The 23,409-nt window shown below is 41.9% G+C and overlaps 32 non-coding genes across 32 annotated transcripts; all 32 read left to right on the top strand.

Moving 5' to 3' along the window:
- Window positions 1-2: 2 nt before the first annotated feature.
- Window positions 3-74, top strand: trnac-gca (transfer RNA cysteine (anticodon GCA)). The gene has a single exon. It is a non-coding gene; the product is annotated as a tRNA-Cys (tRNA).
- Window positions 75-235: 161 nt separating this feature from the next.
- On the top strand, window positions 236-307 carry trnac-gca (transfer RNA cysteine (anticodon GCA)). The gene has a single exon. It is a non-coding gene; the product is annotated as a tRNA-Cys (tRNA).
- A 369-nt stretch (window positions 308-676) lies between these two features.
- Window positions 677-748, top strand: trnac-aca (transfer RNA cysteine (anticodon ACA)). Its single transcript has one exon. It is a non-coding gene; the product is annotated as a tRNA-Cys (tRNA).
- Window positions 749-909: 161 nt separating this feature from the next.
- On the top strand, window positions 910-981 carry trnac-gca (transfer RNA cysteine (anticodon GCA)). Its single transcript has one exon. It is a non-coding gene; the product is annotated as a tRNA-Cys (tRNA).
- A 1,275-nt stretch (window positions 982-2,256) lies between these two features.
- Window positions 2,257-2,328, top strand: trnac-gca (transfer RNA cysteine (anticodon GCA)). The gene has a single exon. It is a non-coding gene; the product is annotated as a tRNA-Cys (tRNA).
- Window positions 2,329-3,162: 834 nt separating this feature from the next.
- Window positions 3,163-3,234, top strand: trnac-gca (transfer RNA cysteine (anticodon GCA)). Its single transcript has one exon. It is a non-coding gene; the product is annotated as a tRNA-Cys (tRNA).
- Window positions 3,235-4,738: 1,504 nt separating this feature from the next.
- On the top strand, window positions 4,739-4,810 carry trnac-gca (transfer RNA cysteine (anticodon GCA)). Its single transcript has one exon. It is a non-coding gene; the product is annotated as a tRNA-Cys (tRNA).
- A 161-nt stretch (window positions 4,811-4,971) lies between these two features.
- trnac-gca (transfer RNA cysteine (anticodon GCA)) lies at window positions 4,972-5,043 on the top strand. Its single transcript has one exon. It is a non-coding gene; the product is annotated as a tRNA-Cys (tRNA).
- Window positions 5,044-5,645: 602 nt separating this feature from the next.
- Window positions 5,646-5,717, top strand: trnac-gca (transfer RNA cysteine (anticodon GCA)). The gene has a single exon. It is a non-coding gene; the product is annotated as a tRNA-Cys (tRNA).
- A 1,271-nt stretch (window positions 5,718-6,988) lies between these two features.
- Window positions 6,989-7,060, top strand: trnac-gca (transfer RNA cysteine (anticodon GCA)). Its single transcript has one exon. It is a non-coding gene; the product is annotated as a tRNA-Cys (tRNA).
- Window positions 7,061-7,221: 161 nt separating this feature from the next.
- On the top strand, window positions 7,222-7,293 carry trnac-gca (transfer RNA cysteine (anticodon GCA)). Its single transcript has one exon. It is a non-coding gene; the product is annotated as a tRNA-Cys (tRNA).
- Window positions 7,294-8,336: 1,043 nt separating this feature from the next.
- Window positions 8,337-8,408, top strand: trnac-gca (transfer RNA cysteine (anticodon GCA)). The gene has a single exon. It is a non-coding gene; the product is annotated as a tRNA-Cys (tRNA).
- A 598-nt stretch (window positions 8,409-9,006) lies between these two features.
- On the top strand, window positions 9,007-9,078 carry trnac-gca (transfer RNA cysteine (anticodon GCA)). Its single transcript has one exon. It is a non-coding gene; the product is annotated as a tRNA-Cys (tRNA).
- A 368-nt stretch (window positions 9,079-9,446) lies between these two features.
- Window positions 9,447-9,518, top strand: trnac-gca (transfer RNA cysteine (anticodon GCA)). The gene has a single exon. It is a non-coding gene; the product is annotated as a tRNA-Cys (tRNA).
- Window positions 9,519-9,679: 161 nt separating this feature from the next.
- On the top strand, window positions 9,680-9,751 carry trnac-gca (transfer RNA cysteine (anticodon GCA)). The gene has a single exon. It is a non-coding gene; the product is annotated as a tRNA-Cys (tRNA).
- Window positions 9,752-11,026: 1,275 nt separating this feature from the next.
- On the top strand, window positions 11,027-11,098 carry trnac-gca (transfer RNA cysteine (anticodon GCA)). The gene has a single exon. It is a non-coding gene; the product is annotated as a tRNA-Cys (tRNA).
- Window positions 11,099-11,259: 161 nt separating this feature from the next.
- On the top strand, window positions 11,260-11,331 carry trnay-gua (transfer RNA tyrosine (anticodon GUA)). The gene has a single exon. It is a non-coding gene; the product is annotated as a tRNA-Tyr (tRNA).
- Window positions 11,332-11,492: 161 nt separating this feature from the next.
- On the top strand, window positions 11,493-11,564 carry trnac-gca (transfer RNA cysteine (anticodon GCA)). The gene has a single exon. It is a non-coding gene; the product is annotated as a tRNA-Cys (tRNA).
- Window positions 11,565-12,167: 603 nt separating this feature from the next.
- trnac-gca (transfer RNA cysteine (anticodon GCA)) lies at window positions 12,168-12,239 on the top strand. Its single transcript has one exon. It is a non-coding gene; the product is annotated as a tRNA-Cys (tRNA).
- Window positions 12,240-12,840: 601 nt separating this feature from the next.
- trnac-gca (transfer RNA cysteine (anticodon GCA)) lies at window positions 12,841-12,912 on the top strand. Its single transcript has one exon. It is a non-coding gene; the product is annotated as a tRNA-Cys (tRNA).
- Window positions 12,913-15,349: 2,437 nt separating this feature from the next.
- Window positions 15,350-15,421, top strand: trnac-gca (transfer RNA cysteine (anticodon GCA)). Its single transcript has one exon. It is a non-coding gene; the product is annotated as a tRNA-Cys (tRNA).
- Window positions 15,422-15,582: 161 nt separating this feature from the next.
- On the top strand, window positions 15,583-15,654 carry trnay-gua (transfer RNA tyrosine (anticodon GUA)). The gene has a single exon. It is a non-coding gene; the product is annotated as a tRNA-Tyr (tRNA).
- A 161-nt stretch (window positions 15,655-15,815) lies between these two features.
- On the top strand, window positions 15,816-15,887 carry trnac-gca (transfer RNA cysteine (anticodon GCA)). Its single transcript has one exon. It is a non-coding gene; the product is annotated as a tRNA-Cys (tRNA).
- A 603-nt stretch (window positions 15,888-16,490) lies between these two features.
- On the top strand, window positions 16,491-16,562 carry trnac-gca (transfer RNA cysteine (anticodon GCA)). Its single transcript has one exon. It is a non-coding gene; the product is annotated as a tRNA-Cys (tRNA).
- Window positions 16,563-17,163: 601 nt separating this feature from the next.
- Window positions 17,164-17,235, top strand: trnac-gca (transfer RNA cysteine (anticodon GCA)). The gene has a single exon. It is a non-coding gene; the product is annotated as a tRNA-Cys (tRNA).
- Window positions 17,236-18,325: 1,090 nt separating this feature from the next.
- On the top strand, window positions 18,326-18,397 carry trnac-gca (transfer RNA cysteine (anticodon GCA)). Its single transcript has one exon. It is a non-coding gene; the product is annotated as a tRNA-Cys (tRNA).
- Window positions 18,398-18,774: 377 nt separating this feature from the next.
- trnac-gca (transfer RNA cysteine (anticodon GCA)) lies at window positions 18,775-18,846 on the top strand. The gene has a single exon. It is a non-coding gene; the product is annotated as a tRNA-Cys (tRNA).
- A 392-nt stretch (window positions 18,847-19,238) lies between these two features.
- Window positions 19,239-19,310, top strand: trnac-gca (transfer RNA cysteine (anticodon GCA)). The gene has a single exon. It is a non-coding gene; the product is annotated as a tRNA-Cys (tRNA).
- A 1,503-nt stretch (window positions 19,311-20,813) lies between these two features.
- Window positions 20,814-20,885, top strand: trnac-gca (transfer RNA cysteine (anticodon GCA)). The gene has a single exon. It is a non-coding gene; the product is annotated as a tRNA-Cys (tRNA).
- An 849-nt stretch (window positions 20,886-21,734) lies between these two features.
- On the top strand, window positions 21,735-21,806 carry trnac-gca (transfer RNA cysteine (anticodon GCA)). Its single transcript has one exon. It is a non-coding gene; the product is annotated as a tRNA-Cys (tRNA).
- Window positions 21,807-21,966: 160 nt separating this feature from the next.
- Window positions 21,967-22,038, top strand: trnac-gca (transfer RNA cysteine (anticodon GCA)). The gene has a single exon. It is a non-coding gene; the product is annotated as a tRNA-Cys (tRNA).
- Window positions 22,039-23,112: 1,074 nt separating this feature from the next.
- On the top strand, window positions 23,113-23,184 carry trnac-gca (transfer RNA cysteine (anticodon GCA)). Its single transcript has one exon. It is a non-coding gene; the product is annotated as a tRNA-Cys (tRNA).
- The last annotated feature ends 225 nt before the right edge of the window (window positions 23,185-23,409 follow it).

Genomic DNA, 23,409 nt, shown 5'->3' with positions numbered 1-23,409 from the left:
TTGGGGGTATAGCTCAGTGGTAGAGCATTTGACTGCAGATCTAGAGGTCCCCGGTTCAAATCCGGGTGCCCCCTGTAAGGCTTGGTTTGCTTTAATTGTACAGACTTGTGCTCTGTTAATAGAGTCAGGCAAATAATGAAAAGTCTGTTGTCACAATGTCCAGTGAAAGCTTTACCAATATGCTTTTTCAAACCACCCTAATTAAACTTAGCAACAATAAGACAAGGCATGTTTTGGGGGTATAGCTCAGTGGTAGAGCATTTGACTGCAGATCAAGAGGTCCCCGGTTCAAATCCGGGTGCCCCCTGTAAGGCTTGGTTTGCTTTAATCGTACAGACTTGTGCTCTGTTAATAGAGTCAGGCAAATAATGAAAAGTCTGTTGTCACAATGTCCAGTGAAAGCTTTACCAATATGCTTTTTCAAACCACCCCTATTAAACTTTGCAACAATGAGCTGAGGCCTGTTTTCGGGGTATAGCTCAGTGGTAGAGCATTTAACTGCAGTCTTTTCAGTTTTTATGAATAAGGAAAAAACAATCTTACAAAGTCGTGCACTGTTAATAGAGTCAGGGAACTAAACAAAAGTCTGTTGTTGTAATGTCCAGCGAAAGCTATACTAATATGCTCTGCAAACCACCCCAATTAAACTTTGCATCAAGAAACTGAGCCATGTCTTGGGGGTATAGCTCAGTGGTAGAGCATTTGACTACAGATCAAGAGGTCCCCGGTTCAAATCCGGGTGCCCCCTGTCAGGGTTGGTTTGCTTTAATCTTACAGACTTGTGCTCTGTTAATAGAGTCAGGCAAATAATGAAAAGTCTGTTGTCACAATGTCCAGTGAAAGCTATACTAATATGCTTTTTCAAACCACCCTAATTAAACTTAGCAACAATAAGCCAAGGCATGTTTTGGGGGTATAGCTCAGTGGTAGAGCATTTGACTGCAGATCAAGAGGTCCCCGGTTCAAATCCGGGTGCCCCCTGTCAGGGTTGGTTTGCTTTAATCTTACAGACTTGTGCTCTGTTAATAGAGTCAGGCAAATAATGAAAAGTCTGTTGTCACAATGTCCTGTGAAAGCTATACCAATATGCTTTTTCAAACCACCCCAATTAAACTTTGCAACAATGAGCTGAGGCATGTTTTGGGGGTATAGCTCAGTGGTAGAGCATTTAACTGCAGTCTTTTCAGTTTTTATGAATAAGGAAAAAACAATCTTACAAAGTCGTGCACTGTTAATAGAGTCAGGGAAATAAAAAAAAGTATGTTGTTGTAATATCCAGCGAAAGCTATACTAATATGCTCTGCAAACCACCCCAATTAAACTTTGCATCAAGAAACTGAGCCATGTCTTGGGGGTATAGCTCAGTGGTAGAGCATTTGACTGCAGATCAAGAGGTCCCCGGTTCAAATCCGGTTGCCCCCTGTCAGGGTTGGTTTGCTTTAATCTTACAGACTTGTGCTCTGTTAATAGAGTCAGGCAAATAATGAAAAGTCTGTTGTCACAATGTCCAGTGAAAGCTATACTAATATGCTTTTTCAAACCACCCTAATTAAACTTAGCAACAATAAAGCAAGGCATGTTTTGGGGGTATAGCTCAGTGGTAGAGCATTTGACTGCAGATCAAGAGGTCCCCGGTTCAAATCCGTGTGCCCCCTGTAAGGCTTGGTTTGCTTTAATCGTACAGACTTGTGCTCTGTTAATAGAGTCAGGCAAATAATGAAAAGTCTGTTGTCACAATGTCCAGTGAAAGCTTTACCAATATGCTTTTTCAAACCACCCCTATTAAACTTTGCAACAATGAGCTGAGGCCTGTTTTCGGGGTAAAGCTCAGTGGTAGAGCATTTGACTGCAGATCAAGAGGTCCCCGGTTCAAATCCGGATGCCCCCTGGCAGGGTGAGTTTGCTTTAAGTTCACCGAACTGTTTTCTATTGATAGAGTCAGGGAAATAACCAAAATGTTGTTGTCATAACCACCAGTGAAAGATAGGTTATCATGCTCTGCAAACCACCCCAATTGTACGTTGCAACAAGAGACTGAGTGGTGTCTTCAGGGTATAGCTCAGTGGTAGAGCATTTAACTGCAGTCTTTTCAGTTTTTATGAATAAGGCAAAAACAATCTTACAAAGTCGTGCACTGTTAATAGAGTCAGGGAACTAAACAAAAGTCTGTTGTTGTAATGTCCAGCGAAAGCTATACTAATATGCTCTGCAAACCACCCCAATTAAACTTTGCATCAAGAAACTGAGCCATGTCTTGGGGGTATAGCTCAGTGGTAGAGCATTTGACTGCAGATCAAGAGGTCCCCGGTTCAAATCCGGGTGCCCCCTGTCAGGGTTGGTTTGCTTTAATCTTACAGACTTGTGCTCTGTTAATAGAGTCAGGCAAATAATGAAAAGTCTGTTGTCACAATGTCCAGTGAAAGCTATACTAATATGCTTTTTCAAACCACCCTAATTAAACTTAGCAACAATAAGGCAAGGCATGTTTTGGGGTTATAGCTCAGTGGTAGAGCATTTGACTGCAGATCAAGATGTCCCCGGTTCAAATCCGGGTGCCCCCTGTAAGGTTTGGTTCGCTTTAATCGTACAGACTTGTGCTCTTTTAATAGAGTCAGGCAAATAATGAAAAGTCTGTTGTCACAATGTCCTGTGAAAGCTATACCAATATGCTTTTTCAAACCACCCCAATTAAACTTTGCAACAATGAGCTGAGGCATGTTTTGGGGGTAAAGCTCAGTGGTAGAGCATTTGACTGCAGATCAAGAGATCCCTGATTCAAATCCGGATGCCCCTTTGCAGGGTGAGTTTGCTTTAAGTTCACCGAACTGTTTTCTGTTAATAGAGTCAGGGAAATAACCAAAATGTTGTTGTCATAACCACCAGTGAAAGATAGGTTATCATGCTCTGCAAACCACCCCAATTATACGTTGCAACAAGAGACTGAGTCGTGTCTTCAGGGTATAGCTCAGTGGTAGAGCATTTAACTGCAGTCTTTTCAGTTTTTATGAATAAGGAAAAAACAATCTTACAAAGTCGTGCACTGTTAATAGAGTCAGGGAAATAAACAAAAGTCTGTTGTTGTAATGTCCAGCGAAAGCTATACTAATATGCTCTGCAAACCACCCCAATTAAACTTTGCATCAAGAAACTGAGCCATGTCTTGGGGGTATAGCTCAGTGGTAGAGCATTTGACTGCAGATCAAGAGGTCCCCGGTTCAAATCCGGGTGCCCCCTGTCAGGGTTGGTTTGCTTTAATCTTACAGACTTGTGCTCTGTTAATAGAGTCAGGCAAATAATGAAAAGTCTGTTGTCACAATGTCCAGTGAAAGCTATACCAATATGCTTTTTCAAACCACCCTAATTAAACTTAGCAACAATAAGCCAAGGCATGTTTTGTGGGTATAGCTCAGTGGTAGAGCATTTGACTGCAGATCAAGAGGTCCCCGGTTCAAATCCGGGTGCCCCCTGTCAGAGTGAGTTTGCTTTAAGTTCACCGAACTGTTTTCTATTGATAGAGTCAGGGAAATAACCAAACTGTTGTTATAACCACCAGTGAAAGATAGGTTATCATGCTCTGCAAACCACCCCAATTGTACGTTGCAACAAGAGACTGAGTGGTGTCTTCAGGGTATAGCTCAGTGGTAGAGCATTTAATTGCAGTCTTTTCAGTTTTTATGAATAAGGAAAAAACAATCTTACAAAGTCGTGCACTGTTAATAGAGTCAGGGAAATAAACAAAAGTCTGTTGTTGTAATGTCCAGCGAAAGCTATACTAATATGCTCTGCAAACCACCCCAATTAAACTTTGCATCAAGAAACTGAGCCATGTTTTGGGGGTATAGCTCAGTGGTAGAGCATTTGACTGCAGATCAAGAGGTCCCCGGTTCAAATCCGGTTGCCCCCTGTCAGGGTTGGTTTGCTTTAATCTTACAGACTTGTGCTCTGTTAATAGAGTCAGGCAAATAATGAAAAGTCTGTTGTCACAATGTCCAGTGAAAGCTATACTAATATGCTTTTTCAAACCACCCTAATTAAACTTAGCAACAATAAAGCAAGGCATGTTTTGGGGGTATAGCTCAGTGGTAGAGCATTTGACTGCAGATCAAGAGGTCCCCGGTTCAAATCCGTGTGCCCCCTGTAAGGCTTGGTTTGCTTTAATCGTACAGACTTGTGCTCTGTTAATAGCGTCAGGCAAATAATGAAAAGTCTGTTGTCACAATGTCCAGTGAAAGCTTTACCAATATGCTTTTTCAAACCACCCCTATTAAACTTTGCAACAATGAGCTGAGGCCTGTTTTCGGGGTAAAGCTCAGAGGTAGGGCATTTGACTGCAGATCAAGAGGTCCCTGGTTCAAATCCGGATGCCCCCTGGCAGGGTGAGTTTGCTTTAAGTTCACCGAACTGTTTTCTATTGATAGAGTCAGGGAAATAACCAAAATGTTGTTGTCATAACCACCAGTGAAAGATAGGTTATCATGCTCTGCAAACCACCCCAATTGTACGTTGCAACAAGAGACTGAGTGGTGTCTTCAGGGTATAGCTCAGTGGTAGAGCATTTAACTGCAGTCTTTTCAGTTTTTATGAATAAGGAAAAAACAATCTTACAAAGTCGTGCACTGTTAATAGAGTCAGGGAACTAAACAAAAGTCTGTTGTTGTAATGTCCAGCGAAAGCTATACTAATATGCTCTGCAAACCACCCCAATTAAACTTTGCATCAAGAAACTGAGCCATGTCTTGGGGGTATAGCTCAGTGGTAGAGCATTTGACTGCAGATCAAGAGGTCCCCGGTTCAAATCCGGGTGCCCCCTGTCAGGGTTGGTTTGCTTTAATCTTTCAGACTTGTGCTCTGTTAATAGAGTCAGGCAAATAATGAAAAGTCTGTTGTCACAATGTCCAGTGAAAGCTATACTAATATGCTTTTTCAAACCACCCTAATTAAACTTAGCAACAATAAGGCAAGGCATGTTTTGGGGGTATAGCTCAGTGGTAGAGCATTTGACTGCAGATCAAGATGTCCCCGGTTCAAATCCGGGTGCCCCCTGTAAGGTTTGGTTCGCTTTAATCGTACAGACTTGTGCTCTTTTAATAGAGTCAGGCAAATAATGAAAAGTCTGTTGTCACAATGTCCTGTGAAAGCTATACCAATATGCTTTTTCAAACCACCCCAATTAAACTTTGCAACAATGAGCTGAGGCATGTTTTGGGGGTAAAGCTCAGTGGTAGAGCATTTGACTGCAGATCAAGAGATCCCTGATTCAAATCCGGATGCCCCTTTGCAGGGTGAGTTTGCTTTAAGTTCACCGAACTGTTTTCTGTTAATAGAGTCAGGGAAATAACCAAAATTTTGTTGTCATAACCACCAGTGAAAGATAGGTTATCATGCTCTGCAAACCACCCCAATTATACGTTGCAACAAGAGACTGAGTCGTGTCTTCAGGGTATAGCTCAGTGGTAGAGCATTTAACTGCAGTCTTTTCAGTTTTTATGAATAAGGAAAAAACAATCTTACAGACTTGTGCTCTGTTAATAGAGTCAGGCAAATAATGAAAAGTCTGTTGTCACAATGTCCAGTGAAAGCTATACTAATATGCTTTTTCAAACCACCCTAATTAAACTTAGCAACAATAAGCCAAGGCATGTTTTGGGGGTATAGCTCAGTGGTAGAGCATTTGACTGCAGATCAAGAGGTCCCCGGTTCAAATCCGGGTGCCCCCTGTCAGAGTGAGTTTGCTTTAAGTTCACCGAACTGTTTTCTATTGATAGAGTCAGGGAAATAACCAAACTGTTGTTATAACCACCAGTGAAAGATAGGTTATCATGCTCTGCAAACCACCCCAATTGTACGTTGCAACAAGAGACTGAGTGGTGTCTTCAGGGTATAGCTCAGTGGTAGAGCATTTAATTGCAGTCTTTTCAGTTTTTATGAATAAGGAAAAAACAATCTTACAAAGTCGTGCACTGTTAATAGAGTCAGGGAAATAAAAAAAAGTCTGTTGTTGTAATGTCCAGCGAAAGCTATACTAATATGCTCTGCAAACCACCCCAATTAAACTTTGCATCAAGAAACTGAGCCATGTTTTGGGGGTATAGCTCAGTGGTAGAGCATTTGACTGCAGATCAAGAGGTCCCCGGTTCAAATCCGGTTGCCCCCTGTCAGGGTTGGTTTGCTTTAATCTTACAGACTTGTGCTCTGTTAATAGAGTCAGGCAAATAATGAAAAGTCTGTTGTCACAATGTCCAGTGAAAGCTATACTAATATGCTTTTTCAAACCACCCTAATTAAACTTAGCAACAATAAAGCAAGGCATGTTTTGGGGGTATAGCTCAGTGGTAGAGCATTTGACTGCAGATCAAGAGGTCCCCGGTTCAAATCCGTGTGCCCCCTGTAAGGCTTGGTTTGCTTTAATCGTACAGACTTGTGCTCTGTTAATAGAGTCAGGCAAATAATGACAAGTCTGTTGTCACAATGTCCAGTGAAAGCTTTACCAATATGCTTTTTCAAACCACCCCTATTAAACTTTGCAACAATGAGCTGAGGCCTGTTTTCGGGGTAAAGCTCAGTGGTAGAGCATTTGACTGCAGATCAAGAGGTCCCTGGTTCAAATCCGGATGCCCCCTGGCAGGGTGAGTTTGCTTTAAGTTCACCGAACTGTTTTCTATTGATAGAGTCAGGGAAATAACCAAAATGTTGTTGTCATAACCACCAGTGAAAGATAGGTTATCATGCTCTGCAAACCACCCCAATTGTACGTTGCAACAAGAGACTGAGTGGTGTCTTCAGGGTATAGCTCAGTGGTAGAGCATTTAACTGCAGTCTTTTCAGTTTTTATGAATAAGGAAAAAACAATCTTACAAAGTCGTGCACTGTTAATAGAGTCAGGGAACTAAACAAAAGTCTGTTGTTGTAATGTCCAGCGAAAGCTATACTAATATGCTCTGCAAACCACCCCAATTAAACTTTGCATCAAGAAACTGAGCCATGTCTTGGGGGTATAGCTCAGTGGTAGAGCATTTGACTGCAGATCAAGAGGTCCCCGGTTCAAATCCGGGTGCCCCCTGTCAGGGTTGGTTTGCTTTAATCTTACAGACTTGTGCTCTGTTAATAGAGTCAGGCAAATAATGAAAAGTCTGTTGTCACAATGTCCAGTGAAAGCTATACTAATATGCTTTTTCAAACCACCCTAATTAAACTTAGCAACAATAAGGCAAGGCATGTTTTGGGGGTATAGCTCAGTGGTAGAGCATTTGACTGCAGATCAAGATGTCCCCGGTTCAAATCCGGGTGCCCTCTGTAAGGTTTGGTTCGCTTTAATCGTACAGACTTGTGCTCTTTTAATAGAGTCAGGCAAATAATGAAAAGTCTGTTGTCACAATGTCCTGTGAAAACTATACCAATATGCTTTTTCAAACCACCCCAATTAAACTTTGCAACAATGAGCTGAGGCATGTTTTGGGGGTAAAGCTCAGTGGTAGAGCATTTGACTGCAGATCAAGAGATCCCTGATTCAAATCCGGATGCCCCTTTGCAGGGTGAGTTTGCTTTAAGTTCACCGAACTGTTTTCTGTTAATAGAGTCAGGGAAATAACCAAAATTTTGTTGTCATAACCACCAGTGAAAGATAGGTTATCATGCTCTGCAAACCACCCCAATTATACGTTGCAACAAGAGCCTGAGTCGTGTCTTCAGGGTATAGCTCAGTGGTAGAGCATTTAACTGCAGTCTTTTCAGTTTTTATGAATAAGGAAAAAACAATCTTACAGACTTGTGCTCTGTTAATAGAGTCAGGCAAATAATGAAAAGTCTGTTGTCACAATGTCCTGTGAAAGCTATACCAATATGCTTTTTCAAACCACCCCAATTAAACTTTGCAACAATGAGCTGAGGCATGTTTTGGGGGTAAAGCTCAGTGGTAGAGCATTTGACTGCAGATCAAGAGATCCCTGATTCAAATCCGGATGCCCCTTTGCAGGGTGAGTTTGCTTTAAGTTCACCGAACTGTTTTCTGTTAATAGAGTCAGGGAAATAACCAAAATTTTGTTGTCATAACCACCAGTGAAAGATAGGTTATCATGCTCTGCAAACCACCCCAATTATACGTTGCAACAAGAGACTGAGTCGTGTCTTCAGGGTATAGCTCAGTGGTAGAGCATTTAACTGCAGTCTTTTCAGTTTTTATGAATAAGGAAAAAACAATCTTACAGACTTGTGCTCTGTTAATAGAGTCAGGCAAATAATGAAAAGTCTGTTGTCACAATGTCCAGTGAAAGCTATACTAATATGCTTTTTCAAACCACCCTAATTAAACTTAGCAACAATAAGCCAAGGCATGTTTTGGGGGTATAGCTCAGTGGTAGAGCATTTGACTGCAGATCAAGAGGTCCCCGGTTCAAATCCGGGTGCCCCCTGTCAGAGTGAGTTTGCTTTAAGTTCACCGAACTGTTTTCTATTGATAGAGTCAGGGAAATAACCAAACTGTTGTTATAACCACCAGTGAAAGATAGGTTATCATGCTCTGCAAACCACCCCAATTGTACGTTGCAACAAGAGACTGAGTGGTGTCTTCAGGGTATAGCTCAGTGGTAGAGCATTTAATTGCAGTCTTTTCAGTTTTTATGAATAAGGAAAAAACAATCTTACAAAGTCGTGCACTGTTAATAGAGTCAGGGAAATAAAAAAAAGTCTGTTGTTGTAATGTCCAGCGAAAGCTATACTAATATGCTCTGCAAACCACCCCAATTAAACTTTGCATCAAGAAACTGAGCCATGTTTTGGGGGTATAGCTCAGTGGTAGAGCATTTGACTGCAGATCAAGAGGTCCCCGGTTCAAATCCGGTTGCCCCCTGTCAGGGTTGGTTTGCTTTAATCTTACAGACTTGTGCTCTGTTAATAGAGTCAGGCAAATAATGAAAAGTCTGTTGTCACAATGTCCAGTGAAAGCTATACTAATATGCTTTTTCAAACCACCCTAATTAAACTTAGCAACAATAAGGCAAGGCATGTTTTGGGGGTATAGCTCAGTGGTAGAGCATTTGACTGCAGATCAAGAGGTCCCCGGTTCAAATCCGGGTGCCCCCTGTCAGAGTGAGTTTGCTTTAAGTTCACCGAACAGTTTTCTATTGATAGAGTCAGGGAAATAACCAAAATGTTGTTGTCATAACCACCAGTGAAAGATAGGTTATCATGCTCTGCAAACCACCCCAATTGTACGTTGCAACAAGAGACTGAGTGGTGTCTTCAGGGTATAGCTCAGTGGTAGAGCATTTAATTGCAGTCTTTTCAGTTTTTATGAATAAGGAAAAAACAATCTTACAAAGTCGTGCACTGTTAATAGAGTCAGGGAAATAAACAAAAGTCTGTTGTTGTAATGTCCAGCGAAAGCTATACTAATATGCTCTGCAAACCACCCCAATTAAACTTTGCATCAAGAAACTGAGCCATGTTTTGGGGGTATAGCTCAGTGGTAGAGCATTTGACTGCAGATCAAGAGGTCCCCGGTTCAAATCCGGATGCCCCCTGTCAGGGTTGGTTTGCTTTAATCTTACAGACTTGTGCTCTGTTAAAAGAGTCAGGCAAATAATGAAAAGTCTGTTGTCACAATGTCCAGTGAAAGCTATACTAATATGCTTTTTCAAACCACCCTAATTAAACTTAGCAACAATAAGCCAAGGCATGTTTTGGGGGTATAGCTCAGTGGTAGAGCATTTGACTGCAGATCAAGAGGTCCCCGGTTCAAATCCGGGTGCCCCCTGTCAGGGTTGGTTTGCTTTAATCTTACAGACTTGTGCTCTGTGAATAGAGTCAGGCAAATAATGAAAAGTCTGTTGTCACAATGTCCTGTGAAAGCTATACCAATATGCTTTTTCAAACCACCCCAATTAAACTTTGCAACAATGAGCTGAGGCATGTTTTGGGGGTATAGCTCAGTGGTAGAGCATTTAACTGCAGTCTTTTCAGTTTTTATGAATAAGGAAAAAACAATCTTACAAAGTCGTGCACTGTTAATAGAGTCAGGGAAATAAAAAAAAGTATGTTGTTGTAATATCCAGCGAAAGCTATACTAATATGCTCTGCAAACCACCCCAGTTAAACTTTGCATCAAGAAACTGAGCCATGTCTTGGGGGTATAGCTCAGTGGTAGAGCATTTGACTGCAGATCAAGAGGTCCCCGGTTCAAATCCGGTTGCCCCCTGTCAGGATTGGTTTGCTTTAATCTTACAGACTTGTGCTCTGTTAATAGAGTCAGGCAAATAATGAAAAGTCTGTTGTCACAATGTCCAGTGAAAGCTATACTAATATGCTTTTTCAAACCACCCTAATTAAACTTAGCAACAATAAGACAAGGCATGTTTTGGGGGTATAGCTCAGTGGTAGAGCATTTGACTGCAGATCAAGAGGTCCCCGGTTCAAATCCGTGTGCCCCCTGTAAGGCTTGGTTTGCTTTAATCGTACAGACTTGTGCTCTGTTAATAGAGTCAGGCAAATAATGAAAAGTCTGTTGTCACAATGTCCAGTGAAAGCTTTACCAATATGCTTTTTCAAACCACCCCTATTAAACTTTGCAACAATGAGCTGAGGCCTGTTTTCGGGGTAAAGCTCAGTGGTAGAGCATTTGACTGCAGATCAATAGGTCCCTGGTTCAAATCCGGATGCCCCCTGGCAGGGTGAGTTTGCTTTAAGTTCACCGAACTGTTTTCTATTGATAGAGTCAGGGAAATAACCAAAATGTTGTTGTCATAACCACCAGTGAAAGATAGGTTATCATGCTCTGCAAACCACCCCAATTGTACGTTGCAACAAGAGACTGAGTGGTGTCTTCAGGGTATAGCTCAGTGGTAGAGCATTTAACTGCAGTCTTTTCAGTTTTTATGAATAAGGAAAAAACAATCTTACAAAGTCGTGCACTGTTAATAGAGCCAGGGAAATAAACAAAAGTCTGTTGTTGTAATGTCCAGCGAAAGCTATACTAATATGCTCTGCAAACCACCCCAATTAAACTTTGCATCAAGAAACTGAGCCATGTCTTGGGGGTATAGCTCAGTGGTAGAGCATTTGACTGCAGATCAAGAGGTCCCCGGTTCAAATCCGGGTGCCCCCTGTCAGGGTTGGTTTGCTTTAATCTTACAGACTTGTGCTCTGTTAATAGAGTCAGGCAAATAATGGAAAGTCTGTTGTCGCAATGTCCAGTGAAAGCTATACTAATATGCTTTTTCAAACCACCCTAATTAAACTTAGCAACAATAAGGCAAGGCATGTTTTGGGGGTATAGCTCAGTGGTAGAGCATTTGACTGTAGATCAAGAGGTCCCCGGTTCAAATCCGGGTGCCCCCTGTCAGGGTTGGTTTGCTTTAATCTTACAGACTTGTGCTCTGTTAATAGAGTCAGGCAAATAATGAAAAGTCTGTTGTCACAATGTCCAGTGAAAGCTATACTAATATTCTTTTTCAAACCACCCTAATTAAACTTAGCAACAATAAGGCAAGGCATGTTTTGGGGGTATAGCTCAGTGGTAGAGCATTTGACTGCAGATCAAGAGGTCCCCGGTTCAAATCCGGGTGCCCCCTGTAAGGTTTGGTTCGCTTTAATCGTACAGACTTGTGCTCTTTTAATAGAGTCAGGCAAATAATGAAAAGTCTGTTGTCACAATGTCCTGTGAAAGCTATACCAATATGCTTTTTCAAACCACCCCAATTAAACTTTGCAACAATGAGCTGAGGCATGTTTTGGGGGTAAAGCTCAGTGGTAGAGCATTTGACTGCAGATCAAGAGATCCCTAATTCAAATCCGGATGCCCCTTTGCAGGGTGAGTTTGCTTTAAGTTCACCGAACTGTTTTCTGTTAATAGAGTCAGGGAAATAACCAAAATGTTGTTGTCATAACCACCAGTGAAAGATAGGTTATCATGCTCTGCAAACCACCCCAAATTATACGTTGCAACAAGAGACTGAGTGGTGTCTTCAGGGTATAGCTCAGTGGTAGAGCATTTAACTGCAGTCTTTTCAGTTTTTATGAATAAGGAAAAAACAATTTTACAGACTTGTGCTCTGTTAATAGAGTCAGGCAAATAATGAAAAGTCTGTTGTCACAATGTCCAGTGAAAGCTATACTAATATGCTTTTTCAAACCACCCTAATTAAACTTAGCAACAATAAGACAAGGCATGTTTTGGGGGCATAGCTCAGTGGTAGAGCATTTGACTGCAGATCAAGAGGTCCCCGGTTCAAATCCGGGTGCCCCCTGTAAGGCTTGGTTTGCTTTAATCGTACAGACTTGTGCTCTGTTAATAGAGTCAGGCAAATAATGAAAAGTCTGTTGTCACAATGTCCAGTGAAAGCTTTACCAATATGCTTTTTCAAACCACCCCTATTAAACTTTGCAACAATGAGCTGAGGCCTGTTTTCGGGGTAAAGCTCAGTGGTAGAGCATTTGACTGCAGATCAAGAGGTCCCTGATTCAAATCCGGATGCCCTTTTGCAGGGTGAGTTTGCTTTAAGTTCACCGAACTGTTTTCTGTTAATAGAGTCAGGGAAATAACCAAAATGTTGTTGTCATAACCACCAGTGAAAGATAGGTTATCATGCTCTGCAAACCACCCCAATTATACGTTGCAACAAGAGACTGAGTCGTGTCTTCAGGGTATAGCTCAGTGGTAGAGCATTTAACTGCAGTCTTTTCAGTTTTTATGAATAAGGAAAAAACAATCGTACAGACTTGTGCTCTGTTAACAGAGTCAGGCAAATAATGCAAAGTCTGTTGTTACAATGTCCAGTGTAAGCTATACTAATAAGCTTTGCACACCACCCCAATTAAACTTTGCAACAATAAGCCAAATCACGTTTTGGGGGTATAGCTCAGTGGTAGAGTATTTGACTGCAGATCAAGAGGTCCCCGGTTCAAATCCGGGTGCCCCCTGTCAGGGTTGGTTTGCTTTAATCTTACAGACTTGTGCTCTGTTAATAGAGTCAGGCAAATAATGAAAAGTCTGTTGTCACAATGTCCAGTGAAAGCTATACTAATATGCTTTTTCAAACCACTCTAATTAAACTTAGCAACAATAAGCCAAGGCATGTTTTGGGGGTATAGCTCAGTGGTAGAGCATTTGACTGCAGATCAAGAGGTCCCCGGTTCAAATCAGGGTGCCCCCTGTCAGGGTTGGTTCGCTTTAATCGAACAGACATGTGCTCTGTTAATAGAGTCAGGCAAATAATGCAAAGTCTGTTGTCACAATGTCCAGTGTAAGCTATACTAATATGCTTTGCACACCACCCCAATTAAATTTTGCATCAAGAAACTGAGCCATGTCTTGGGGGTATAGTTCAGTGGTAGAGCATTTGACTGCAGATCAAGAGGTCCCCGGTTCATGTCCGGGTGCCCCCTGTCAGGGTTGGTTCGCTTTAATCGAACAGACATGTGCTCTGTTAATAGAGTCAGGCAAATAATGCAAAGTCTGTTGTCACAATATCCAGTGTAAGCTATACTAATATGCTTTGCACACCACCCCAATTAAACTTGGTAACAATAAGTGAAGTCGTGTTTTGGGGGTATAGCTCAGTGGTAGAGCGATTGACTGCAATTCAAGAGATCCCCGGTTCAAATCAGGGTGCCCCCTCTCAGAGTTGGTTTGCTTTAATCTTACAGACTTGTGCTCTGTTAATAGAGTCAGGCAAATAATGAAAAGTCTGTTGTCACAATGTCCAGTGAAAGCTATACCAATATGCTTTTTCAAACCACCCTAATTAAACTTAGCAACAATAAGCCAAGGCATGTTTTGGGGGTATAGCTCAGTGGTAGATCATTTCACTGCAGATCAAGAGGTCCCCGGTTCAAATCCGGGTGCCCCCTGTCAGGGTTGGTTTGCTTTAATCTTACAGACTTGTGCTCTGTTAATAGAGTCAGGCAAATAATGAAAAGTCTGTTGTCACAATGTCCAGTGTAAGCTATACTAATATGCTTTGCACACCACCCCAATTAAACTTGGTAACAATAAGTGAAGTCGTGTTTTGGGGGTATAGCTCAGTGGTAGATCATTTGACTGCAGATCATGAGGTCCCCGGTTCAAATCCGGGTGCCCCCTGTCAGGGTTGGTTTGCTTTAATCTTACAGACTTGTGCTCTGTTAATAGAGTCAGGCAAATAATGAAAAGTCTGTTGTCACAATGTCCAGTGAAAGCTATACCAATATGCTTTTTCAAACCACCCCAATTAAACTTTGCAACAATGAGCTGAGGCATGTTTTGGGGGTATAGCTCAGTGGTAGAGCATTTAACTGCAGTCTTTTCAGTTTTTATGAATAAGGAAAAAACAATCTTACAAAGTCGTGCACTGTTAATAGAGTCAGGGAAATAAAAAAAAGTATGTTGTTGTAATATCCAGCGAAAGCTATACTAATATGCTCTGCAAACCACCCCAGTTAAACTTTGCATCAAGAAACTGAGCCATGTCTTGGGGGTATAGCTCAGTGGTAGAGCATTTGACTGCAGATCAAGAGGTCCCCGGTTCAAATCCGGTTGCCCCCTGTCAGGATTGGTTTGCTTTAATCTTACAGACTTGTGCTCTGTTAATAGAGTCAGGCAAATAATGAAAAGTCTGTTGTCACAATGTCCAGTGAAAGCTATACTAATATGCTTTTTCAAACCACCCTAATTAAACTTAGCAACAATAAGACAAGGCATGTTTTGGGGGTATAGCTCAGTGGTAGAGCATTTGACTGCAGATCAAGAGGTCCCCGGTTCAAATCCGTGTGCCCCCTGTAAGGCTTGGTTTGCTTTAATCGTACAGACTTGTGCTCTGTTAATAGAGTCAGGCAAATAATGAAAAGTCTGTTGTCACAATGTCCAGTGAAAGCTTTACCAATATGCTTTTTCAAACCACCCCTATTAAACTTTGCAACAATGAGCTGAGGCCTGTTTTCGGGGTAAAGCTCAGTGGTAGAGCATTTGACTGCAGATCAATAGGTCCCTGGTTCAAATCCGGATGCCCCCTGGCAGGGTGAGTTTGCTTTAAGTTCACCGAACTGTTTTCTATTGATAGAGTCAGGGAAATAACCAAAATGTTGTTGTCATAACCACCAGTGAAAGATAGGTTATCATGCTCTGCAAACCACCCCAATTGTACGTTGCAACAAGAGACTGAGTGGTGTCTTCAGGGTATAGCTCAGTGGTAGAGCATTTAACTGCAGTCTTTTCAGTTTTTATGAATAAGGAAAAAACAATCTTACAAAGTCGTGCACTGTTAATAGAGTCAGGGAAATAAACAAAAGTCTGTTGTTGTAATGTCCAGCGAAAGCTATACTAATATGCTCTGCAAACCACCCCAATTAAACTTTGCATCAAGAAACTGAGCCATGTCTTGGGGGTATAGCTCAGTGGTAGAGCATTTGACTGCAGATCAAGAGGTCCCCGGTTCAAATCCGGGTGCCCCCTGTCAGGGTTGGTTTGCTTTAATCTTACAGACTTGTGCTCTGTTAATAGAGTCAGGCAAATAATGGAAAGTCTGTTGTCGCAATGTCCAGTGAAAGCTATACTAATATGCTTTTTCAAACCACCCTAATTAAACTTAGCAACAATAAGGCAAGGCATGTTTTGGGGGTATAGCTCAGTGGTAGAGCATTTGACTGTAGATCAAGAGGTCCCCGGTTCAAATCCGGGTGCCCCCTGTCAGGGTTGGTTTGCTTTAATCTTACAGACTTGTGCTCTGTTAATAGAGTCAGGCAAATAATGAAAAGTCTGTTGTCACAATGTCCAGTGAAAGCTATACTAATATTCTTTTTCAAACCACCCTAATTAAACTTAGCAACAATAAGGCAAGGCATGTTTTGGGGGTATAGCTCAGTGGTAGAGCATTTGACTGCAGATCAAGAGGTCCCCGGTTCAAATCCGGGTGCCCCCTGTAAGGTTTGGTTCGCTTTAATCGTACAGACTTGTGCTCTTTTAATAGAGTCAGGCAAATAATGAAAAGTCTGTTGTCACAATGTCCTGTGAAAGCTATACCAATATGCTTTTTCAAACCACCCCAATTAAACTTTGCAACAATGAGCTGAGGCATGTTTTGGGGGTAAAGCTCAGTGGTAGAGCATTTGACTGCAGATCAAGAGATCCCTAATTCAAATCCGGATGCCCCTTTGCAGGGTGAGTTTGCTTTAAGTTCACCGAACTGTTTTCTGTTAATAGAGTCAGGGAAATAACCAAAATGTTGTTGTCATAACCACCAGTGAAAGATAGGTTATCATGCTCTGCAAACCACCCCAAATTATACGTTGCAACAAGAGACTGAGTGGTGTCTTCAGGGTATAGCTCAGTGGTAGAGCATTTAACTGCAGTCTTTTCAGTTTTTATGAATAAGGAAAAAACAATTTTACAGACTTGTGCTCTGTTAATAGAGTCAGGCAAATAATGAAAAGTCTGTTGTCACAATGTCCAGTGAAAGCTATACTAATATGCTTTTTCAAACCACCCTAATTAAACTTAGCAACAATAAGACAAGGCATGTTTTGGGGGCATAGCTCAGTGGTAGAGCATTTGACTGCAGATCAAGAGGTCCCCGGTTCAAATCCGGGTGCCCCCTGTAAGGCTTGGTTTGCTTTAATCGTACAGACTTGTGCTCTGTTAATAGAGTCAGGCAAATAATGAAAAGTCTGTTGTCACAATGTCCAGTGAAAGCTTTACCAATATGCTTTTTCAAACCACCCCTATTAAACTTTGCAACAATGAGCTGAGGCCTGTTTTCGGGGTAAAGCTCAGTGGTAGAGCATTTGACTGCAGATCAAGAGGTCCCTGATTCAAATCCGGATGCCCTTTTGCAGGGTGAGTTTGCTTTAAGTTCACCGAACTGTTTTCTGTTAATAGAGTCAGGGAAATAACCAAAATGTTGTTGTCATAACCACCAGTGAAAGATAGGTTATCATGCTCTGCAAACCACCCCAATTATACGTTGCAACAAGAGACTGAGTCGTGTCTTCAGGGTATAGCTCAGTGGTAGAGCATTTAACTGCAGTCTTTTCAGTTTTTATGAATAAGGAAAAAACAATCGTACAGACTTGTGCTCTGTTAACAGAGTCAGGCAAATAATGCAAAGTCTGTTGTTACAATGTCCAGTGTAAGCTATACTAATAAGCTTTGCACACCACCCCAATTAAACTTTGCAACAATAAGCCAAATCACGTTTTGGGGGTATAGCTCAGTGGTAGAGTATTTGACTGCAGATCAAGAGGTCCCCGGTTCAAATCCGGGTGCCCCCTGTCAGGGTTGGTTTGCTTTAATCTTACAGACTTGTGCTCTGTTAATAGAGTCAGGCAAATAATGAAAAGTCTGTTGTCACAATGTCCAGTGAAAGCTATACTAATATGCTTTTTCAAACCACTCTAATTAAACTTAGCAACAATAAGCCAAGGCATGTTTTGGGGGTATAGCTCAGTGGTAGAGCATTTGACTGCAGATCAAGAGGTCCCCGGTTCAAATTAGGGTGCCCCCTGTCAGGGTTGGTTCGCTTTAATCGAACAGACATGTGCTCTGTTAATAGAGTCAGGCAAATAATGCAAAGTCTGTTGTCACAATGTCCAGTGTAAGCTATACTAATATGCTTTGCACACCACCCCAATTAAATTTTGCATCAAGAAACTGAGCCATGTCTTGGGGGTATAGTTCAGTGGTAGAGCATTTGACTGCAGATCAAGAGGTCCCCGGTTCATGTCCGGGTGCCCCCTGTCAGGGTTGGTTCGCTTTAATCGAACAGACATGTGCTCTGTTAATAGAGTCAGGCAAATAATGCAAAGTCTGTTGTCACAATATCCAGTGTAAGCTATACTAATATGCTTTGCACACCACCCCAATTAAACTTGGTAACAATAAGTGAAGTCGTGTTTTGGGGGTATAGCTCAGTGGTAGATCATTTGACTGCAGATCATGAGGTCCCCGGTTCAAATCCGGGTGCCCCCTGTCAGGGTTGGTTTGCTTTAATCTTACAGACTTGTGCTCTGTTAATAGAGTCAGGCAAATAATGAAAAGTCTGTTGTCACAATGTCCAGTGTAAGCTATACTAATATGCTTTGCACACCACCCCAATTAAACTTGGTAACAATAAGTGAAGTCGTGTTTTGGGGGTATAGCTCAGTGGTAGATCATTTGACTGCAGATCATGAGGTCCCCGGTTCAAATCCGGGTGCCCCCTGTCAGGGTTGGTTTGCTTTAATCTTACAGACTTGTGCTCTGTTAATAGAGTCAGGCAAATAATGAAAAGTCTGTTGTCACAATGTCCAGTGAAAGCTATACTAATATGCTTTTTCAAACCACCCTAATTAAACTTAGCAACAATAAGGCAGGGCATGTTTTGGGGGTATAGCCCAGTGGTAGAGCGTTTGACTGCAGATCAAGAGGTCCCCGGTTCAAATCCGGGTGCCCCCTCTCAGGGTTGGTTTGCTTTAATCTTACAGACTTGTGCTCTGTTAATAGAGTCAGGCAATTAATGCAAAGTCTGTTGTCACAATGTCCAGTGAAAGCTATACCAATATGCTTTTTCAAACCACCCTAATTAAACTTAGCAACAATAAACCACGGCATGTTTTGGGGGTATAGCTCAGTGGTAGCGCATTTGACTGCAGATCAAGAGGTCCCCGGTTCAAATCAGGGTGCCCCTGTCAGGCTTGGTTCGCTTTAATCGTACAGACTTATGCTCTTGTAATAGAGTCAGGCAATTAATACAATGTCCAGTGCAAGCTATACTAATATGCTTTGCACACCACCCCAATTAAATTTTGCATCAAGAAACTGAGCCATGTCTTGGGGGTATAGTTCAGTGGTAGAGCATTTGACTGCAGATCAAGAGGTCCCCGGTTCAAATCCGGGTGCCCCCTGTCAGGGTTGTTTTGCTTTAATCTTACAGATTTGTGCTCTATTAATAGAGTCAGGCAAATAATGAAAAGTCTGTTGTCACAATGTCCAGTGTAAGCTATACTAATATGCTTTGCACACCACCCCAATTAATCTTTGCAACAATGAAGTGATGCATATTTTGGGGGTATAGCTCAGTGGTAGAGCATTTGACTGCAGATCAAGAGGTCCCTGGTTCAAATCCGGGTGCACCCTGTAAGGATTGGTTCGCTTTAATCTTTCAGACTTGTGCTCTGTTAATAGAGTCAGGAAAATAATGAAAAGTCTGTTGTCACAATGTCCAGTGTAAGCTATACTAATAAGCTTTGCACACCACCCCAATTAAACTTTGCAACAATAAACCAAATCATGTTTTGGGGGTATAGCTCAGTGGTAGAGCATTTGACTGCAGATCAAGAGGTCCCCGGTTCAAATCCGGGTGCCCCCTCCCAGGGTTGGTTTGCTTTAATCTTACAGACTTGTGCTCTGTTAATAGAGTCAGGCAATTAATGCAAAGTCTGTTGTCACAATGTCCAGTGAAAGCTATACCAATATGCTTTTTCAAACCACCCTAATTAAACTTAGCAACAATAAGCCAAGGCATGTTTTGGGGGTATAGCTCAGCGGTAGAGCATTTGACTGCAGATCAAGAGGTCCCCGGTTCAAATCAGGGTGCCCCTGACAGGCTTGGTTCGCTTTAATCGTACAGACTTGTGCTCTGTTAATAGAGTCAGGCAAATAATGAAAAGTCTGTTGTCACAATGTCCTGTGAAAGCTATACCAATATGCTTTTTCAAACCACCCCAATTAAACTTTGCAACAATGAGCTGAGGCATGTTTTGGGGGTAAAGCTCAGTGGTAGAGCATTTGACTGCAGATCAAGAGATCCCTGATTCAAATCCGGATGCCCCTTTGCAGGGTGAGTTTGCTTTAAGTTCACCGAACTGTTTTCTGTTAATAGAGTCAGGGAAATAACCAAAATGTTGTTGTCATAACCACCAGTGAAAGATTATCATGCTCTGCAAACCACCCCAATTATACGTTGCAACAAGAGACTGATTCGTGTCTTCAGGGTATAGCTCAGTGGTAGAGCATTTAACTGCAGTCTTTTCAGTTTTTATGAATAAGGAAAAAACAATCTTACAGACTTGTGCTCTGTTAATAGAGTCAGGCAAATAATGAAAAGTCTGTTGTCACAATGTCCAGTGAAAGCTATACTAATATGCTTTTTCAAACCACCCTAATTAAACTTAGCAACAATAAGACAAGGCATGTTTTGGGGGTATAGCTCAGTGGTAGAGCATTTAACTGCACATCAAGAGGTCCCCGGTTCAAATCCGGGTGTCCCCTGTAAGGTTTTGTTCGCTTTAATCGTACAGACTTGTGCTCTTTTAATAGAGTCAGGCAAATAAAGAAAAGTCTGTTGTCACAATGTCCTGTAAAAGCTATACCAATAGGCTTTTTCAAACCACCCCAATTAAACTTTGCAACAATGAGCTGAGGCATGTTTTGGGGGTAAAGCTCAGTGGTAGAGCATTTGACTGCAGATCAAGAGATCCCTGATTTAAATCCGGATGCCCCCTTGCAGGGTGAGTTTGCTTTAAGTTCACCGAACTGTTTTCTGTTAATAGAGTCAGGGAAATAACCAAAATGTTGTTGTCATAACCACCAGTGAAAGATAGGTTATCATGCTCTGCAAACCACCCCAATTGTACGTTGCAACAAGAGACTGAGTGGTGTCTTCAGGGTATAGCTCAGTGGTAGAGCATTTAACTGCAGTCTTTTCAGTTTTTATGAATAAGGAAAAAACAATCTTACAAAGTTGTGCTCTGTTAATAGAGTCAGGGAAATAAACAAAAGTCTGTTGTTGTAATGTCCAGCGAAAGCTATACTAATATGCTTTGCACACCACCCCAATTAAATTTTGCATCAAGAAACTGAGCCATGTTTTGGGGGTATAGTTCAGTGGTAGAGCATTTGACTGCAGATCAAGAGGTCCCCGGTTCAAATCCGGGTGCCCCCTGTCAGGGTTGGTTCGCTTTAATCGGACAGACATGTGCTCTGTTAATAGAGTCAGGCAAATAATGCAAAGTCTGTTGTCACAATGTCCAGTGTAAGCTATACTAATATGCTTTGCACACCACCCCAATTAAACTTGGTAACAATAAGTGAAGTCGTGTTTTGGGGGTATAGCTCAGCGGTAGAGCGATTGACTGCAATTCAAGAGATCCCCGGTTCAAATCAGGATGCCCCCTCTCAGAGTTGGTTTGCTTTAATCTTACAGACTTGTGCTCTGTTAATAGAGTCAGGCAAATAATGAAAAGTCTGTTGTCACAATGTCCAGTGAAAGCTATACCAATATGCTTTTTCAAACCACCCTAATTAAACTTAGCAACAATAAGCCAAGGCATGTTTTGGGGGTATAGCTCAGTGGTAGATCATTTGACTGCAGATCAAGAGGTCCCCGGTTCAAATCCGGGTGCCCCCTGTCAGGGTTGGTTTGCTTTAATCTTACAGACTTGTGCTCTGTTAATAGAGTCAGGCAAATAATGAAAAGTCTGTTGTCACAATGTCCAGTGAAAGCTATACCAATATGCTTTTTCAAACCACCCTAATTAAACTTAGCAACAATAAGACAAGGCATGTTTTGGGGGTATAGCTCAGTGGTAGAGCATTTGACTGCAGATCAAGAGGTCCCCTGTTCAAATCCGGGTGCCCCCTGTAAGGTTTGGTTCGCTTTAATCGTACAGACTTGTGCTCTGTTAACAGAGTCAGGCAAAGTCTGTTGTTACAATGTCCAGTGTAAGCTATACTAATAAGCTTTGCACACCACCCCAATTAATCTTTGCAACAATAAGCCAACTCACGTTTTGGGGGTATAGCTCAGTGGTAGAGTATTTGACTGCAGATCAAGAGGTCCCTGGTTCAAATCCGGGTGCCCCCTGTCAGGGTTGGTTTGCTTTAATCTTACCGACTTGTGCTCTGTTAATAGAGTCAGGCAAATAATGAAAAGTCTGTTGTTACAATGTCCAGTGCAAGCTATACTAATATGCTTTGCACACCACCCCAATTAAATTTTGCATCAAGAAACTGAGCCATGTTTTGGGGGTATAGTTCAGTGGTAGAGCATTTGACTGCAGATCAAGAGGTCCCCGGTTCAAATCCGGGTGCCCCCTGTCAGGGTTGGTTCGCTTTAATCGAACAGACATGTGCTCTGTTAATAGAGTCAGGCAAATAATGCAAAGTCTGTTGTCACAATGTCCAGTGTAAGCTATACTAATATGCTTTGCACACCACCCCAATTAAACTTGGTAACAATAAGTGAAGTCGTGTTTTTGGGGTATAGCTCAGCGGTAGAGCGATTGACTGCAATTCAAGAGATCCCCGGTTCAAATCAGGATGCCCCCTCTCAGAGTTGGTTTGCTTTAATCTTACAGACTTGTGCTCTGTTAATAGAGTCAGGCAAATAATGAAAAGTCTGTTGTCACAATGTCCAGTGAAAGCTATACCAATATGCTTTTTCAAACCACCCTAATTAAACTTAGCAACAATAAGCCAAGGCATGTTTTGGGGGTATAGCTCAGTGGTAGATCATTTGACTGCAGATCAAGAGGTCCCCGGTTCAAATCCGGGTGCCCCCTGTCAGGGTTGGTTTGCTTTAATCTTACAGACTTGTGCTCTGTTAATAGAGTCAGGCAAATAATGAAAAGTCTGTTGTCACAATGTCCAGTGTAAGCTATACTAATATGCTTTGCACACCACCCCAATTAAACTTGGTAACAATAAGTGAAGTCGTGTTTTGGGGGTATAGCTCAGTGGTAGATCATTTGACTGCAGATCAAGAGGTCCCCGGTTCAAATCCGGGTGCCCCCTGTCAGGGTTGGTTTGCTTTAATCTTACAGACTTGTGCTCTGTTAATAGAGTCAGGCAAATAATGAAAAGTCTGTTGTCACAATGTCCAGTGAAAGCTTTACTAATATGCTTTTTCAAACCACCCTAATTAAACTTAGCAACAATAAGGCAACGCATGTTTTGGGGGTATAGCTCAGTGGTAGAGCGTTTGACTGCAGATCAAGAGGTCCCCGGTTCAAATCAGGGTGCCCCTGTCAGGCTTGGTTTGCTTTAATCGTACAGACTTATGCTCTGTTAATAGAGTTAGGCAATTAATACAATGTCCAGTGCAAGCTATACTAATATGCTTTGCACACCACCCCAATTAAATTTTGCATCAAGAAACTGAGCCATGTCTTGGGGGTATAGTTCAGTGGTAGAGCATTTGACTGCAGATCAAGAGGTCCCCGGTTCAAATCCGGGTGCCCCCTGTCAGGGTTGTTTTGCTTTAATCTTACAGATTTGTGCTCTGTTAATAGAGTCAGGCAAATAATGAAAAGTCTGTTGTCACAATGTCCAGTGTAAGCTATACTAATATGCTTTGCACACCACCCCAATTAATCTTTGCAACAATGAAGTGATGCATATTTTGGGGGTATAGCTCAGTGGTAGAGCATTTGACTGCAGATCAAGAGGTCCCTGTTTCAAATCCGGGT

Source organism: Clarias gariepinus, chromosome 16 (genome assembly GCF_024256425.1).
Source record: "Clarias gariepinus isolate MV-2021 ecotype Netherlands chromosome 16, CGAR_prim_01v2, whole genome shotgun sequence".
Taxonomy (NCBI): domain Eukaryota; kingdom Metazoa; phylum Chordata; class Actinopteri; order Siluriformes; family Clariidae; genus Clarias; species Clarias gariepinus.
This window is presented reverse-complemented; position numbering and strand designations above follow the sequence as displayed.